The sequence below is a fragment of the Photinus pyralis genome, unplaced genomic scaffold, assembly GCF_008802855.1.
Source record: "Photinus pyralis isolate 1611_PpyrPB1 unplaced genomic scaffold, Ppyr1.3 Ppyr1.4_LG4, whole genome shotgun sequence".
NCBI lineage: Eukaryota > Metazoa > Arthropoda > Insecta > Coleoptera > Lampyridae > Photinus > Photinus pyralis.
This window is the reverse complement of record NW_022170511.1, coordinates 22443387-22460744: the sequence shown is the minus strand read 5'-3', so window position 1 is coordinate 22460744 and position 17358 is coordinate 22443387. Positions and strand designations below refer to the sequence as shown.

The following is a 17358-nucleotide window of genomic DNA, read 5'->3' as shown; positions in this document are numbered from 1 at the left end:
ACCTCATTTTTTTAGTGGAACACCCTGTATATTTTATTCTACAAAGATAACAAATCAAATGTTGTCCGAAAATATAACACTACAGAGATTTGGAAAAATTCAATATTAGTTCAAAAAGATTCAAGATTTTTCAAATTTTTTTGAACAACTAGTACATTTTTAGTATCATCCCTAGTGTGTTATATTTTTAAAAAGCGAATTTAATATACTATCTTTTTATATTAAAATACATATTTAGGGTGTTCTATTTAAAAAATGATATTAGGTGCGGTAACTTTTTAACTGACATATATCGTATACTTATTTTGAAAACGGCAGATTATTCAGCAAGTACTTTTGTAAAAACCATTTTTTCGTGTCTAAGGAATTTTTTGATTTTCCCTCGTATCTCTTAAGCGAGTGAATCTTTTCAAATTTTGATCGTGCTATTTGACCCAAAAAGATCACAGGATATTACAAACTTTTTTTGATAGCAGTAATAATTACGGAGATGCCTTAGAAAAGTGTCGGAATTTAATTGGATTTAACTCGGGATTTAAGCTCGGATTTAAGTGTATTTTGTGGGATTAACTCGAGGATTAACTTATTTATTGAATTTAAAAGTATTTATTAAATATATTTATACACGGGTACACCTGTTTAAGGAGTGTCCCACCCCTCGGAATACCAAGATCATTTGACCCCTCAATTAATCGATCCATATTATTTTATAAAATTTACACGACCTCAATCACATTAGTAACCATTTATTATATAGGTACTTAATTTATTTATTATATATTATTTTCATTTAAAAAATTGGTCTTTGACATGAATTCATGAGGACCTTGTATACATTTCTTGAACAGTTATTCTTATTATGTAGTGTGTAAGGCATAAGTCCGCACATAAGTTTATTTACTTTAACGCATTGTTTAGTATTAAATAGTGGTTTATCTTTAATAGTTATTTATTATACTTACAAGGCAGCAAAGGTATGTTTTAATGTTTTTTGTTTATCGTCTTGTATAATATAACACTTTATTTTATAACTGAAGCAAATTCTGTAGGTTTAGACAACCAAAATAGCAAGCTTAGGTTTCCATGGAAACAATACTGTATTCTGTTCTGAAGTTCATTTCATATCGTGCTCCGCGTCCTATTTATAATAAGAATGGCAGATGTCATTGGAATGCACAATCCAGTCAGTTGGATGTAGCGGTTTAAGACTCCGACTCTAACCTTACAGGTTGTAAGTTCGAATCCCACAACTTGCACAACTATTTGAAATGCGATGCCCTAGTTATTTTTTAGCGCTTTTTTTAAGAATTAAAAAAAATGTGCTATTGTTTGCGTTTTTTTTAAAATTAATTTTACCTCTCATTGTATTCTAATTAAAGGTCTCAACGAAAGGAACCGTTTTGTACCAACTACTGCCCTTCTTTCTGTCCTCTTATCAAAGTACGGGGAGGGGGAAGTGGAACTAGTTTTATCCTTCATGGTACTCTAATGAAAGGTCTCAACGAAAGGAATTAATTTCTACCTACCGTAGCCCTCCTCCTCGACCTCTTATCGTGATCGGGTATATTCCCTTATACCTCAAGAAGGGATTGTCGGAAGAGGGTTCTCACAAAGGACGATTGAGACGTCTGAAAGTAATATATCCATGCAAAAGCTATTTCGGTTAAAAAAAAATGCTCTTTATCTGCACAAGAGTTGTGCACAATTTATACTTGTTTTATTTTATCTATGATACGTTGCATAAACCAGTGTCTTTCAAGTGTGACACTTTTTATCAAAATGTTTAGCAAATCGACGTCTTGCAAAATAATTTGTTATTGCATTAAATGGTTGAAAATAAAGCACGATAAATAAAAACCACATACACAAAATATGATATAAAATAGGCAAATTACAAAACAAAGAACTGGTTGGGGTACAAGCGGGTAACAAAACAAAGTGACTCATCTTTGGTGCAATAAAAACCTTTTGTTAAAAGCCACATTACATCGACCGCCTTTGAAGGCAAATTCAACGTTAACAACAAAATATGTGCAAATTAGAGAATCTCAACTCACATTGCACGTAGATTCTAAACTGAAGAGTTTTGGTTAGCAGGGTCCCACTCCTGGGAGGGGTAACTTTGGTCCTCGTTCGGAATTCTAAACCTACAGTTGATATTCCAGATCAATTACATCCGTCGACGTCGTAATAAGTGTGTAGTATTCCCATCCCCGTTACTCCTGCGTGGCGAAACATCAAGCAATTGGATAATTTTCAAAAATTTAAACCAATGACCAAATATAAAAATTCAACTTGGGCCGAAGACCATGCAACCAAACATGAAAACGATTGCAAACAATAAAGGTTAACGGCATTTTTCATACACATGCCAAAGATTGAAAATTATAAAAAAAACATAAAATAAGGTACACATAAATGATCAAGATTAGAGATTACTACCAGAATTAAATAACACAAAAAAACAACAAACTTAAAATACACGATGCTCTCTTGACGACCGCTGAAACCAAGATAGCTGTAACGTAACAACTAACAAGCGTTGGTGCTCTTGAGACGGCCCAGACAGCTTTTCCCTTCTAATAATCAGCGTAGGTTATACATACAGGGTGGTTCTAAATGTCTTATGCAACGCCGTATTGGGTACGGGTGGGCCGAGCAGCTACTCGGGGCTCCAAATTTAGGGGTCGCCAAACTTAGATGGCGCGCTCCGGTAAGAGTTTTCAAGTGAGCCGTGTAAAAGCTAGCTCTACGCTTCGAGAATTGAACGAACAATCCGTGCCAGGGGTCAGGTGAGATGTTTTTGAGATTACACTCTCGTAGTTGTCGTCCGAACTGGCGTAGTAGTTTTCCCATGTTCTTCTTAGTTTTGTTTATGATCTGCAACCAATAATGTCGCATTAGTAGCTAATAAAATCCCACAGAAATAGACGCCGCGGTAAATTGTTAAATGTAAGTACCTATACCTAAATCCGAGCCTAAATCGGAAATGCGGATTCTTTGAAATAGAAAAGAGAAAACTTTAATAGGGAGTAAACATCACACGTTATAAAGCATTATAGTTTGCAATTTGTATCGAGATAAGCACTGGGCCAGTCAGTGATACGGAGTAATGAAATTTTTTTATCAACAACCGTAAGCCATGGAAGGCTTTCCCGAGATTTCAGATACGCCTCGTCGAATTTAATTACGTTATTTATTTTATTTACATTTAATTAACAATAAATTATAACAGTTAAAATATTATTTATCACTCATATACACGGCGGCGTTGCAATTGGAACCGTCCTGAAACGATTTGCTTATATAGTAAACTCGGGGTATTCTCGAACATTCTAGAACAAAACACATCATGTTTCCCGGAAAGGTTGCGTCACATCCACCTTGGTTCCTTATCGCCGATGACTAATCTCTTATGGCGCCTCGATGTTTATTGGGATTTTAGGAATGCTCGCTACATTATGGATCTTTTATAATTCATTGAGTATTCAAGTGCAATTTTAAGCTGTGAACAAGCTTTTTTCCAATTAGCAATCGGGAATTTTCATCATTTAATAGATTCACAAATTTCGTGCAGATCAGAATTTATTGGCTTAGAGCAACGCTCGGAGTCTTAAATAAAATCGAGCTCAGCATCGCATTTATACTAACAGGAGGTGCGATAATCTCCAGGGCCGACAAAACCCTGCTGAAGGGTGGAGCTTTGTACGGGGTTCAGAATAAATCAGCACAAATTTGTAGACTGAACATGTTCGCAAATGGTTAATTCCTCCGTGAACTTCTGTAAAATTTGTCTCTGAAAAGCGAAAGCTAAACGATCATCTTGAAGCCTTACGTGTGCTCGCGTGACTTTTACGCTTATTACCATCTCAAACAAAAAGAATTGAAAGTGCTATAAATCATTCGTCCTCTCATTCTTCGTGCGTTAGTCTTGCTTGATGTTTGCAATATTTTGCGACAAACCGCGCAATAAAAGATTTAATTATTTCATAAACGGCCGATATCGTGCCATGTGAAGAAAAGCAATCAAATTTTAAAGTTCAATATTTAAGAAAATATGCGCGTTTGTCAAAACGGCCGGCCGGCATAATTATTTTATAGGTCGAATAAAAGTGCTATAAAAGCGTTAATGACCTGGCTAAAAATTATGATATTAAAAATTCGAAGGTAACAATAATATTATGCCGAACGGGTAAATGAACGTTTGGTTTATAAATAGATATTCAATTGCGTAAGCGTGTTGTAAGACGTTTGTTAAATATTGGCTATTTTGAATTAGAAAGTGGCATTTTTCTAGCATTCTTTTTCGAAATTCCGATACGTTCCCGCAGAAGTGCTACATTTCGGAACATATGCCGAGATAAATCATAAAATGCGCTAATTGTAAATTTAGCCGCGGTTACATCATCGTCCATGCCAAATGATTCTGTAGCAATCAGATTAATAGTATTACGTATTTAAAGTTAAAGCTACTTATGCAAACAGGTGTATAAATTATTGCCTAAATTTAAAGCTTTCATCATGTCAGTTATACAAATAGGAATTATTTTGAAATGGTAGGTGCGTGGGTGCGTTTTTATATAGCTAAGTAGACCGGCTTATATGCAGATATGTTACAATAGAAAAAATGGGGGCAATTCAACTTTCGGCTGAAAGATGCAGCAAACGAGTTTTATATTAAAGTAAAACGGTATCGGCCAAATAGTTAATAAATTTGATAAATCTTGTCAAACGAGTTTACATAAATAATATTCATGTCTCAATGCTCTGCTATATATGAATGAGTTAGGCATATTGTAACCTTGATGTTTCCTACATCACCCACATAACTTGTGCGTTTACATGAAAAAAAGGCGGAAAAAGTACAAGGACGGAATTTTCAAAACTGCAAAAAAACGCTCCCGCTGCGAGTGGGGGGGATAAAAATCGCTAATTAAAATTAACTGTTAGCTCCCGCTCAATAGGTAGGTTATGCAAAACACCTACGCACGCATGCCAAAGCTTTATGCTTCTTTTTAACGTCTATTAACTGAAAAAGAATGCCGTACTTAAAAAAATTACGACCAACTTTTTTGCAGTTCACGATAAGTAAATAACATTATTGTGTTTTGTCCACCCACAATAACGGAAAGGTTGTTTAAACTATGATTTATCATGTAAACGAAACGCTTCTTGTGTAATTGCATATACGTTAACTTTCCTACTTAAAAGATTAATTGCAAACTTTCCTTTCGGCATAATCAATTTTAATTTTCATATTTTTAACATAAATTTCGTGTAAGCGCTCAGCGCGAGCTTTCTTCGCTATACCAAATCGGTTGTGGAGCACATTTTTTTGTGCGGGCCCGAAAGTAATTAAAAAATGAAACATTTTTTTTTCAGAAGAGAAATCGCCGATTAAAGGTCGATCTCGTAATAAAATATACTGCAAATCGAATTTTATCTCATTAAAGAATCGGACTTGAACTATTTAACGATTACAACTCGCAAATTTTATTATTTTATTGTATCATTACGTTTGAACAAATTCTGGTATATACGAAATTTTGATAGAAGAAAAGAAAGGCATTTCCAATTAGAGAAATTGTGTTGTGCAACGTATATTAAATTCCTTTTATTTCGCCTTTTATTATTCAGACATCAGACTCGTATTTTTCAAAAATATCCTTTTTTATAAGTATTAGTGCAAAGATTTGAAGAACTAAAACTAACCCAGAACCCCTATAAATCTTCAATACAAGAATAAAAAATGCGCTATTCTTCAGAGGATGATCTAGTATGACAAAATGTGTATTACAATAACAGAACAGTTGCTACTCTATTTAAGCAAAAATCTAGATACATATCTCAATCAATTTTTATCATCAAGGACATATTTTGGACCACAAAAGTATCATTATTATCATCGTCAATAGAATACACAATCATCATCGCATTTTATATCGTGCTCCGCGTGCCAGTTGAAATATTAAATGGGACGCGGAGCCCGATGTAAAATGATGTTCAGAACATATGACAACGCCCTTTATCGTATTATATAATAAATAACTAGTAGAATCATTATTTTCATGTGTAACATTCCCAAATTTCGTAGAGATTGGAGTTTTTTGCGCAGCCTTGCTGTGGGGTTGGCCATAATTTTGAGAAAATCTGCACGAGCCTATCCAAAAATGAACTCGGCTAAATCGTTTTAGGCTACCAATGAGGTGAAGTTTGATTGGATGGCACTCAACATCAAAACCTGTAATGGTGAAATCAAAAGACTAATTTGATCCTAAGATTCTAATCAAATTACGTTAATTTTAAAAGCAAATCCGAGAAAAAATGCCCCATTTTTGGTGGAACAAATTTCTCTGTTAACACTGAGTGAACATGTTACGTGTAGGTCAAATACAACATCAGAACAACCCCTGTCTAAAGTGATTCGAAATCACTATGCCGTTTGCAAAATCCAATGAAGTTGGTGCATGAACTTATAATATCAAAATTTCGTGTCCATTGTTGTAGTTTTAATAACCCTTAATTGTGAATTACTCCTTGCAGACGGATGCATCGCTCGATCGCACCTCGTGCTGTAACTATACAGTAAACGGGTTTTCGTGTGCGACTGACAACCGATACAGCAAGTATATCGAAATTAGTGAATAAATAACGATATCTAGGCTAAAGAAGTCGATATTCCATATCCCAATCAAAAGACTTAGGTACTACACTCGTATTGATATGTACACTATACAGGCTGGGCCCTTAGTGCGTCGGTTGAAGATTGGGGGTTTATTAATCATTGCAGGATCACGTTAAAGAACCTGTATATTATTGGATATTTAGATTCTTTGATTTCAATGAAAGACAACTGGATTCTTTAAAAGGAACTAGCAAGCTTTTTTCGTTGCGTCAGATGGAATCAAAATATTCAATAATATACAAGGAGTTCCATTTAAAAAATGCAACTTTGATATAAATCACTGTGTATAGCAATTGTAATTTTGTTTTGCATTTTTTTTAAATTGTAGCCTTAAGAGTCCTTTAGCATGCTCCGACAATGAATTTTAAATATGTGCATTAATAATCCCACAATCTTCCATCTACATACTAATGGTCCACCCCGTATAACAATTAAGCCAGTAAAAGATGTTTGGTTTTGGCCTTTGTCTCAATCACTCTGACAACCGAAGGTGCAACCAAACCCGTGTAAACAGAATTTTTTTTTAAATTAAGCCCTTTTCTAGACAGGGTTAAAATGGACGGTCCGATCAGACTGAATTGACACTCTCATGCGAACTAAAGCTGAGAACTGAAAAGATTCGAGTGCCCTGTTCCGGCACTCATTATGGAGATACGTACTTGCATTTGAGGTTTTCACTCCACCAACTGATGCGCGTAGTCCAGACCAATAATTTTCCCTTTGTGAGTACCGACAATTTGTTTTTATCCAAGATAAGGATTTTTCCGATAGGTTTTCTCGCACGATCAGGGCGTTGTGCACGAGTGCACCATCCTGTTGAAACTAACATTTTCGAACTTTTGTTTTTTTTTGTGTGTGTGTTATAAAAAATGCTACTCAATACCATATGTACTTATTTTAAAGGCCATATAAAAAAATAAAGTTGATGATGATTTCTCCGAAACAAAAGCTCAAATAGTGGCAATGAGAATGTGTTTTTTTTATTTTTTTCTGTTCAAATAACATCAGAAAAAAAACAAAATCGACAAATTTCGGTTTTTTTGGAATATTTTCGCAAGTATTCGGAATGTTGTGATTTTCTTTACAGCATGATAGTAACTTTTCTGTAATTTGACCATTTTCGTATTTTCTTTGGTTCTCGAGATACCCATGATAGACATCCATATCTTGGACACAGCGTATATGAACAATTATGACCCATCCCGCTTACCGAGGGATTGCAGGCGATAGCAATTTAACGAAAAACCACTCTTTCGTGAGTTGGAAAATGGGCAAAAAAACACAGGTTATGCGCACAACATTTAATGATCGCAGCTCGGATCGCAGTAAGCTCCAGATCCTCTGAATTAATTTTTACAGGGTGGAAAATATCTATGTATATATAAAGTTAATTGGGTGGTAGAAATGAACAATTTTTTTTCAATTAAACCAGGAATCTTAAATGTTTCAGTTAAGAACTAAATTAAAAAAATCAAAATTTTGAATCTTCTATAATATACAGGGTGAAATGGAGAAAATGGAAATATTTAAACACATGTCCGGGAAGCTAATATAAGGCAAATAAGCTTATATGTTTAAATCCGATTTTCGTTTGTTTCAGAGATAATTCGTTTTTTGGTTTTAAAAAGTTAAGTCAAGTTAATTTGACAACGTTGTCAGTGGCAGTTAGTTGTCATAATTAAAGTTGTTATAATTGTAGTTATTGTACGAGATTATAAAAATGCTACTGGTTTTTTTGTAAGTTCAATAATATATTTTTCTTGAATTTTCTGAATTACTATTGTTCAAAATATCTCTGAAATAAATAAAAAACGGACATTTGAGCTAATTTTGCTTATTTTTGGTTTCTGGACATGTCTGTAAATATTTCTATTTCCCCCTGAATCACCCTGTATAATTCTATAAATTATATACCGGGTGTTAACAAAAATTGTGGGCTGACTATATGCAGCCGTTTCTATACGATTAAAAATAAGAAAAAAATTAAATAAACATATCTGCTAATATTATAATTTCTGTTTAATAGTTCCGTTTATTGTCATCGTTTTGAACACAAAAATTAAAATCTATAGCTCCATAACGAGCCACTTTATATGTTTATTAAAACTACAGTTTTGGTAACACCCTGTATAACAAAAACTAGAAAAAATGCATTCTACTGCGAGTCAATCAAATTAGGCTCACCCCTTGACTTTGGCAGGTTGGCAGTATGAATACACATTATGAGTAAAAGCTAATTGAATGCTCGAAAGAGTATTTTGCTATGACTTCTGCAGGGATCCTAAATTTCGAAATTTCTCGGATTTTACAAACAATTTTACCCCGTATGTATTGTTTTAGGTAATTTTTACGAGGTTGGGCGAAAAATTAATTAAACTTTTTAATCTAGACGATTATAAATGGACCAAAATCGTTCTTAGTGTACTCTGCACTCGTACAAAAAAATGTTTTGACAATTTATTCAATAATTTTAAACAATTTTGAAATTATCAAAATTAATTTTATACATCAGTTAAGTTTCAAATAGGATCACAATAGATCACAGGAGCATTTCAAAGCGCTCTGTATATATTATCCAAATGACTACAGTAATTTACTAATCTATGGTTAAATAAAAAAGTGAAATATTTTTCGTTCATTGTTTGCAATGTTAACATATCGCTAATTATTAATACATAATTTGTTTTATCAACCTGTTCCACGTATTTATACGGTTATGGTTCCACTAAAGTAGGTATACCATTAGTCGCAAAACAGAATATTTGATAAATTGTAATAATAATAATTATTGGTAGTTATGGCGCTAAAGACCCTAGAAGTAGATGCGCCAAATCAATTTAAAAAAAAAACAACAGAATAATAGACATACCATAGATTACAGTAGCGTATTAGTAACTACCACAGAATACCAGAAAACCAAGGTACCTAGCATAGGAAACAAAATAAAGCAGAGAGCGGTTTATGTTTTCGTAACTTCGGCATTCGTTTTATGCTCAATACAGTCTGTTTGATTTTAACTGTCACATCATTATCACTGTTAGAGATATGACAAAATGTCACATAAGATAAGTTATTCTACATTCAATTTTACATTATCGGTTGTAGCAAAAAAAACAATTGAAAATCAAGCGCATTAGGTAGCGATATATCACATGTCATTTCAAAAATAAATCGATAATTAAACTACAAATGCACTCTTACGTAGCTTTGTCAGAGAAAGTGGGCGAGGAAACAAATGAAATCAGCTATGTTCTCTAATACTATCTTGGTATCATAGACAATCTTGTAATATAAATACAATGTAACATGAACAAATGATGTACATAATCAGCATATCCATTTTTTAACATTAGCATAATTATCTCCCATTTCGTGATAGTTAAGATGCAAATAACAATACGTATACGTTTACACGATGAATTTTTCACAATACAGCTATGGCAATAATTGTTTTCATCGCCTACCTTTTCAAAATGAAGTATTCAATTCACTTAAGCGTGCATTTCTTACTCAATTATATATGTAATAAAATTTGAAAGATTCATTTAAAACTTTCAATTACTACACCTAATACATTTGATTTTCAAGTATTTTTTTTGTTAATAAAATTCATACAAAATTAATTGTAGAACCACTTTTCCCTTATAGCATTTTGTCATATCTAACATTAACCGAGATATTCGTTGTGACAGCTAAAACCAAACAGCCTTGATGTAATATACAAGTAAGGTTATTTAAATAATTGAGACCAAAACGATCAATTGTCTTTAATAATCAACATCACAAACCCAAATCAAATTTTGTAAAATTAAAAAAAACTATAAGGAGATGTAAATCAAACACCTGACCTGGCCACATCGTTATTCAAACTAATTTAAAAGAATTCTCTACCAGGAGTAGACGTGTATGTGTAATTTTTTTTTTTTTTTTTTGAGTTGGATCCATCGTTCCTCGAAATGGGGGTTGAAATTATATTATGTTATCAAAAATCTCTAAACCTTCCCCATATAGTTTTATTCGTTGAAGTTTTTAAAAATAACAGCGACTATAGTTTCGGCGTACTGCCATCATCAGGCGATGTGAAAGTTAACAGGAAAACGGTAAATTACAAACGTTGAAGACGAAAAGACGAACATGTTGTTTTTTTAATTATTAACTGGCCGAAGCCAAGTGAAAAAACCTGAAGGGTGGTTAAAACGGAAAGGTTGTCCTAAGTTTCAAGACGAATTATTATCAAGCCTTGTTAAGACAACCAACCGGAGGGTTGAATTTTTACATTAAAGGTTGAAAGTTGGATTAACACATTTCAAAAGAACGGGGGGAAAAAATAAACTTATAAAAGTATTGAAACTATTAAGATGACTACATATTTAAATTATTTAAGTTTTTTTAAGTAATTATTTAAGTAAAGTTTAAATTCGAGATCATGCAGACGGCATGTCTCGAAATGATTGATGTGTATGTGTAATGTGTGTAATATTCTTTGTCAATCTTTAGTTGTCTCTGTATCCTTTGGCATCCTCTCAATCCTTTGATATTCTTAGATCATTTTCTTACGAAGTTAAATGCGCTATTGGATCAGCTTTGTCGTTCCATCCGTCCGTCCGTCTACAGTTTTCAGTATATGTATTTAGTTCGTTTTTTGTGTATTCGGTAGCTTATAGCCCTGAGACCTGAGCCAAGAAAAATTTTGACGATTGGTATGCGCCTGCGCAAACTGTGCAATATCAACTTTCATATTTATAGAGATATTTTTTGAAATTTTAGCCACGCTTTAACCATAAAAATGCTTGTGTCCCTATATCCCTCTGGACGTATCTATCCAAATGCGCTAAAGTTACTCGCGCCTTAGGGCGAAAATCTTTGTTTTTGTTATGTAGTGTCCACACACTGACAATACATAATATACCACAGATACACTAAGAATACTGAAGAACTCATGGAGAACAGCCTAGCATTGCGTGAACCATGTAGTAGATTTAAATTTTTTCATGGCAATGGCAATTTTCTCCTCTGTAACATCTGTTTAGGACGTGGGTTTAAGATTATTTCTCCAAATTCTTTACTTAAAGTGGAAATTGTGAAAACTGATTTGAGAGTAGAGGAACCGTTTTACGCATCATGCTTATTTCGTTCCTTTGATCTGCAACTGCGAGATTTTTGGATGTTCCGAAATAATTGAGTTTAGTTTGACGTTAATTAAGTCTTCCGAAGAAGGAAAAAGGAGGCACAGCAGCAGCACTATAACTTATAATCAAAAGCGATTATTACGTTTGAGTATTGATCAGTCACCAATGCCCAAACGCGCCAAATTAGACACGTGCAATTTCGCACAAAACAATCTACAAAACCAGCAACAACTGTTAAGTCTAAGAATTTAAATTACCACACGGTAGTTGTTTAGGCGATGCATAAATTAGCGACTTAATGCGAAATTATGTTCTAAAGAGGCTGCTGATGGAAGAAAGACGGAACTATAAAAAGCAGGTTTGTGATAACAATGAGGGACAAACAATTTTTTTTCGTTGTGCGAACGAAAATTGTTATAGCCAAACTTCGCCATCAATGCAAATAACTGTTGTGAATGTAATTAATAAGCACACGTAACTGTTTTTTTCGTATTATATCTTCTACATTAAACATCCAGAAAATATAAATTAATGGATACCGCGAAATTATCACAATAGCTAATAGTTTGTGCGTTAGACTAATGGGTATTCAGGCATCTATCGTAAAATTCATTTCTAATTTCCACTTATTCTTTGTCTTCTAGATTTTACTGTGCCCTACCGTTTTTTGTGTAAAACGTTGAAATTTCAAAATTTTACTTTACTCAAATCCTAATGACTTGTTTTAAGGTAATTTCAAAAATGTTCGAAACTTCCAGAAAATGGAAATCCTCGTTTTTTAGAATTGTGAAGCATTGCTTGCAAACCTCTCAGTACATAATTTAAATTTGCAGCTAATTAAACCTGAGTATTTATTGCCCATTTTGATAGCTTTACAACTCGAATTCGTTCTTGCTCTGTATGTCATCAGATCAATTAAATGTTTCACGTTTCAAAAGCGCAAGTTGTTCTCTACTTCAGCGCAACGAAACGTTCCAAAAGTTTAAATTGAAAAATATAATTTCTATATTGAAAAACATTTTCTAGGGAGCTTCAGATAGCTTCAAAAGTCAAATGCGATTCGAGAATATTTTTTGAATTAACATATTTCACAATTTTAGAAACAGAAAATTGAGATTAATTCTCAAAATTGTAATTATTTAAAAGTGGAGGGTTCCTCAAAATTAAATAAATTCAAAAAATCCAAACCCTATACTCCTAAACCGAAAGTAGAAATTCTAAAACCCAAGCCACCGAATTCCCAAAACTGAGCAATTTTTTTAATTTTACCTATTAAGTGTAGATAAATATCATTATAATTTTTTTAAAAATTATATACAACTTTTATTTAACTAGATTATAACAATTAAATGCAAGATTAACAAAATAAATTCATTATAATCGAAATTTCCAATACGACAGTGGCTATGACAGTGTCACGCTAAAGCCATTAATGGCGATAGGTGTATGTTTATTACAAAAGCTAATACATTATCCTGTATCACGTATCCACCAATCGTAAATGACTTTTTGAGAACCCTACCTTTTGCAAAACTTATTTGATCTTTATTCTGAGCGTTTAGAAAATGTCATTTGATTGAAAAGGAACTCCTACACATTAAAAAAAAGTAAGTCAGTGCAGTAACAACATTTAATGAAAACACTACTTTTTTGTTTATTTTTTTTAGAAGGGCCCATTCACATTTCTTTCCACAGGTAACCAAATTTACGCAACAAAAAACCTACGTAGCTTCGATGTAAGGGCAGACCAATAGATAAAAAAAAATATGCTATACGAATGTTGATGTTGTACATTTTGTTGGATATTGTAGAAGGATATTTTAACTTTATTACTGATGCGATTTAATATCAATAAAACTCATGTACAAAGAAGAGAGATTTAAATACCAAAAGGTTTGTAAAAATAAGAAAATCTGAAAAGGGGGGGATTACTGAAATTTTAAAGAATTTAATAAATTCGCAAAATTGAGCAAAATAGAGAAAATTTATAACAATTTATAAATTCCGACAAAATTCCGAAAATTATGAATTATTAAAAAAATCATGAAGGAAATTGAAAATACTGCACAATGTAGACAACTTCGAAAAATTTTCTTAACCTCTTACAACTTTGAAAATTATTAAATTCAAAAAATTTTCGTAAAAGAGAAATTCAAACAAAGCGTGAAAATGAATTTTATTTATTCGAAAAATTCAGCAAAATTTTAAAAAACGGAATTATACGTTTGAAAATGAGTCATATAAATTTTCGAAAAACACCAGCAACTATGTATAAACATTCAAAGTTGTTTTACGGAATAGGAAACAACGATAAAGTTATGTGTACCGGGTGGTTCACATTCGTGGCTCAGCATTGGGATCTCCGTAACGGTAAGAGATACAGTGCAGGTTAAATGGGAGCATGTCCCTTTTTGAGATTAAAAAACGCATTGAACGCCTTAAAACTGCGTAACTGTGATACATTTTGTTTGTTTGTATATGTATAATTGACATGCCCTATACCTACCTTGGTGCATGGAATAAATGTAATATTATTATTTGAAATTTTAAAAAATCTGTGAACATAACTCAGGTATTGCTTAAACGGTCGAAAATGACCGATAAAAATTAAAATAACAACCTGTCATACATTTACATAAATTTACAGGAAAATTTCAAAATCAAATGTTTTACATTAATTTCCCAAACAAATATCCACGGGTAACTAGATCTTGCTGAATCAACATGGCTATGACGGCGATGCATTCAAATGGAATTCTGTTCTTGTCCTCTTATCTCATTCCGTAAAAATTCAATGTATAAGAAAGTCGTAGCTTGTAGCTTCTACATTTAGCTAAAGTGTTATGGTAATTCTGATAATAGATTCTTTCGAAGAAAAGTATCTACAGGAGGTGCTAATGGGAACCGTCCATTTCCGACCGTTTAAGTTAGAGAAAATGAAAACGAAATTTGCCATTATCATTTGGTGATTATGTCAGTTCTTTTCAAAAATTTCAAATGCGTTTCTTTAGTTACAAAAAGGGTCAACACCCACGGATCATGCAACGTTTAGTTTTCCGGGTGTAAAACGATGACCATTTTTGTAAATTGAGAACGCAATTTTGTACTAAATAATTTGCTCTAAAAAAGCGAAAAACGTGAAATTTTTATGAATATTTGATATATTCAGAACTTTTTTAATTTTTAAGATCTATATGTATCTTTAATTCCTTTCTTTAAATCTATCGCTTTTTGCTTTTTGATTAGAATTCTTTTAAATTTGACTAAATTCCTGGAACTTTGCGGTATTTTTAATGAATTTTCAAATATTTTTCTTCTTTAAATGTTTGCGTTAGTTTTATTTTTGCTGAAATTTTTTGTACACTCGTTTCGGACGAATAATACAGTTAAAATATCCCTATACATACGTATCATATCCAATCGGTGTTATCTACTATATACACTGTGTCCAAGGTAAGGATGTCTACCACGGGTCTCTTACAAGCCATAGAAGGAAGATACGACGGTTTCGTTTTAATTTTTTCTGACGTTATTTGAACAAATACAAAAAATTAAAAAAAAACACTTTCTTATTGCCACTTTTTAAGCTCTAGAAGACAAGGTTGAGAAATTTTCAATACAACGTTTCGTTTCGTGAAACCATCATCAACATTATTTATTTATATGGCCCGTTAAAAAATTACAGACTGTATTGAGTAGCATTTTTATTACGAATACAACGATATATGACATACAAAAAAAACAAATTTGGAAACTGTTAGTTTCACCAGGATGGTGCCCCTACGCACAACGCCCTAATCGTACGAGAATACCTATCGGACAAATTTCCTGGAAAATGGTAAATATGTCTGATGTGTATTATCGCACGATTAGGGCTTTGTGCGCGGGTGCACCATCCTGTTGAATCAGTTTCCAACTTTTGTTTTTATTTTGTTTGTTTTAAATGTATTGTTAATTAATTGTAAATAAATCTCACGTAATTAAATTTACGTTACATTACTAAGATTTTGTGCAAAGAGAGCTTTCAATTTGGATATAATATAAAGATATCTTATATTTTATGATTCTATGCTACATTGTAAGCTACTTTACGGAACCAAAGAAATTTTATTTTTTCGATGTTTAATAAGTATTTCCGTATCAGTCGTTTCTGTTATTGGTTTGTCGCAATAACATATTGCCTTTTTAAATTTAAAAACTTCTTTTTTTGCTGCAATATAATTAGATTCAACAGTAAAACCGAAAGCTTTCCTTGCGCTAAAAAAATTTAATCATGCAACCTAGCGGGAGAAAAAGTATCAAGTGTCATTTGTTTTCAAAAATCTTTTGAAATTAAACAAGAGAAAATTAAAAAATTCACAAATTTCAATTTTTCGAATATCTTCAGAAGCATTTGTTTACTTTCTGGGCAGCATGGGGGACTTTGTCTTCATTTATCAACTTCGCAAAAGTAACTGGTACTTCAATATTTCCTCGCCAGTAATATGTCATTTTCCTGACTTTTATGTAAATAACTACTAATGACTTTCTATTTATTGTTCAAATATTATTGATAAATTTTGTTATCACAGGGTGTTTTCAAATTCATGGCACAAACGTTTTGCGTTCCATAGTGCACATTCAGTATAAACGTTAATTCAAAGTAAGTATGGATGACGTAGAGGACATCGATACATACACAGCTTGATCGTTAATCAGATTTTGGGATAATTAGTGATTGTAGAATGTAGGTGTATATCTGGGGATGTTTTCTGAAAAGGTCATGTCCGTTAGGTGGACAGATAGACATTGTAATGTTTAAATGATAATGTACTGAGCTTTTACAATAATCGTGAAGAACGAGAAACACAAAAGGGGTATTAAACAATCGTAAAATCAATCGTCATTATAATCGATGTGTTGATTTGTTTCTAAGCGATTTGCTTAAAGGTCTCTTTAATGGTGATCGCTGTTTGCGCAGTTTGCGGTAAAGCATAAAAGTTCGAAAACACTTACGGACTCTTCCTCTGTTAAAGTGAGGTTTTTACAATCAATGCGTATAAATGATGGTCTGTGGCTTTATAAATACGTTTAATGGAGAATTACCAATGGCCGATAATAAAACGCGGAATATTATAACCGTTTTGGATATGTGTATGTATATTAGGGACGTAAATCAAGCGCGAGTCCGGTTCGACTTCATTTCGTTTAACTAATATTACAGATATTGCTAAAGTAGGCAGCAACTTACCCCGAGTCGAGCTGCATCAATAACCTCGAAGCTGTAAGAAAGAAACAACGGTAGCGATTGGTATAGTCGCATTTTCTAATGCCGGTCATGTAACTAACTACTACAAGGTTCCCCCATTGTCTTGTACTACCAGAGAACTTTTGCTAGATCGGCTACGTTAATCACGATAAACTTAATGGTTTCATTATTATACGGCTTATGACTATAGAACTGATCTTACCCCGTAGTTTTATTACTAAACGGAATTAACACTACAGAAAATAAAACGCAATCGCGCATTCTTCTTCTTCAATTTTATTATCTTCATTTGTGAA

General features: G+C 32.9%; 1 long non-coding RNA gene across 1 annotated transcript; it reads right to left on the bottom strand.

Annotated features, from left to right (window-relative positions):
• Positions 1-2404: 2404 nt before the first annotated feature.
• LOC116168910 lies at positions 2405-17197 on the bottom strand. Its single transcript, XR_004144871.1, has 2 exons — positions 17045-17197; positions 2405-2880 (listed from the first exon to the last, which is right to left on the bottom strand). It is a non-coding gene; the product is annotated as an uncharacterized LOC116168910 (long non-coding RNA).
• Between the last annotated feature and the right edge of the window lie 161 nt (positions 17198-17358).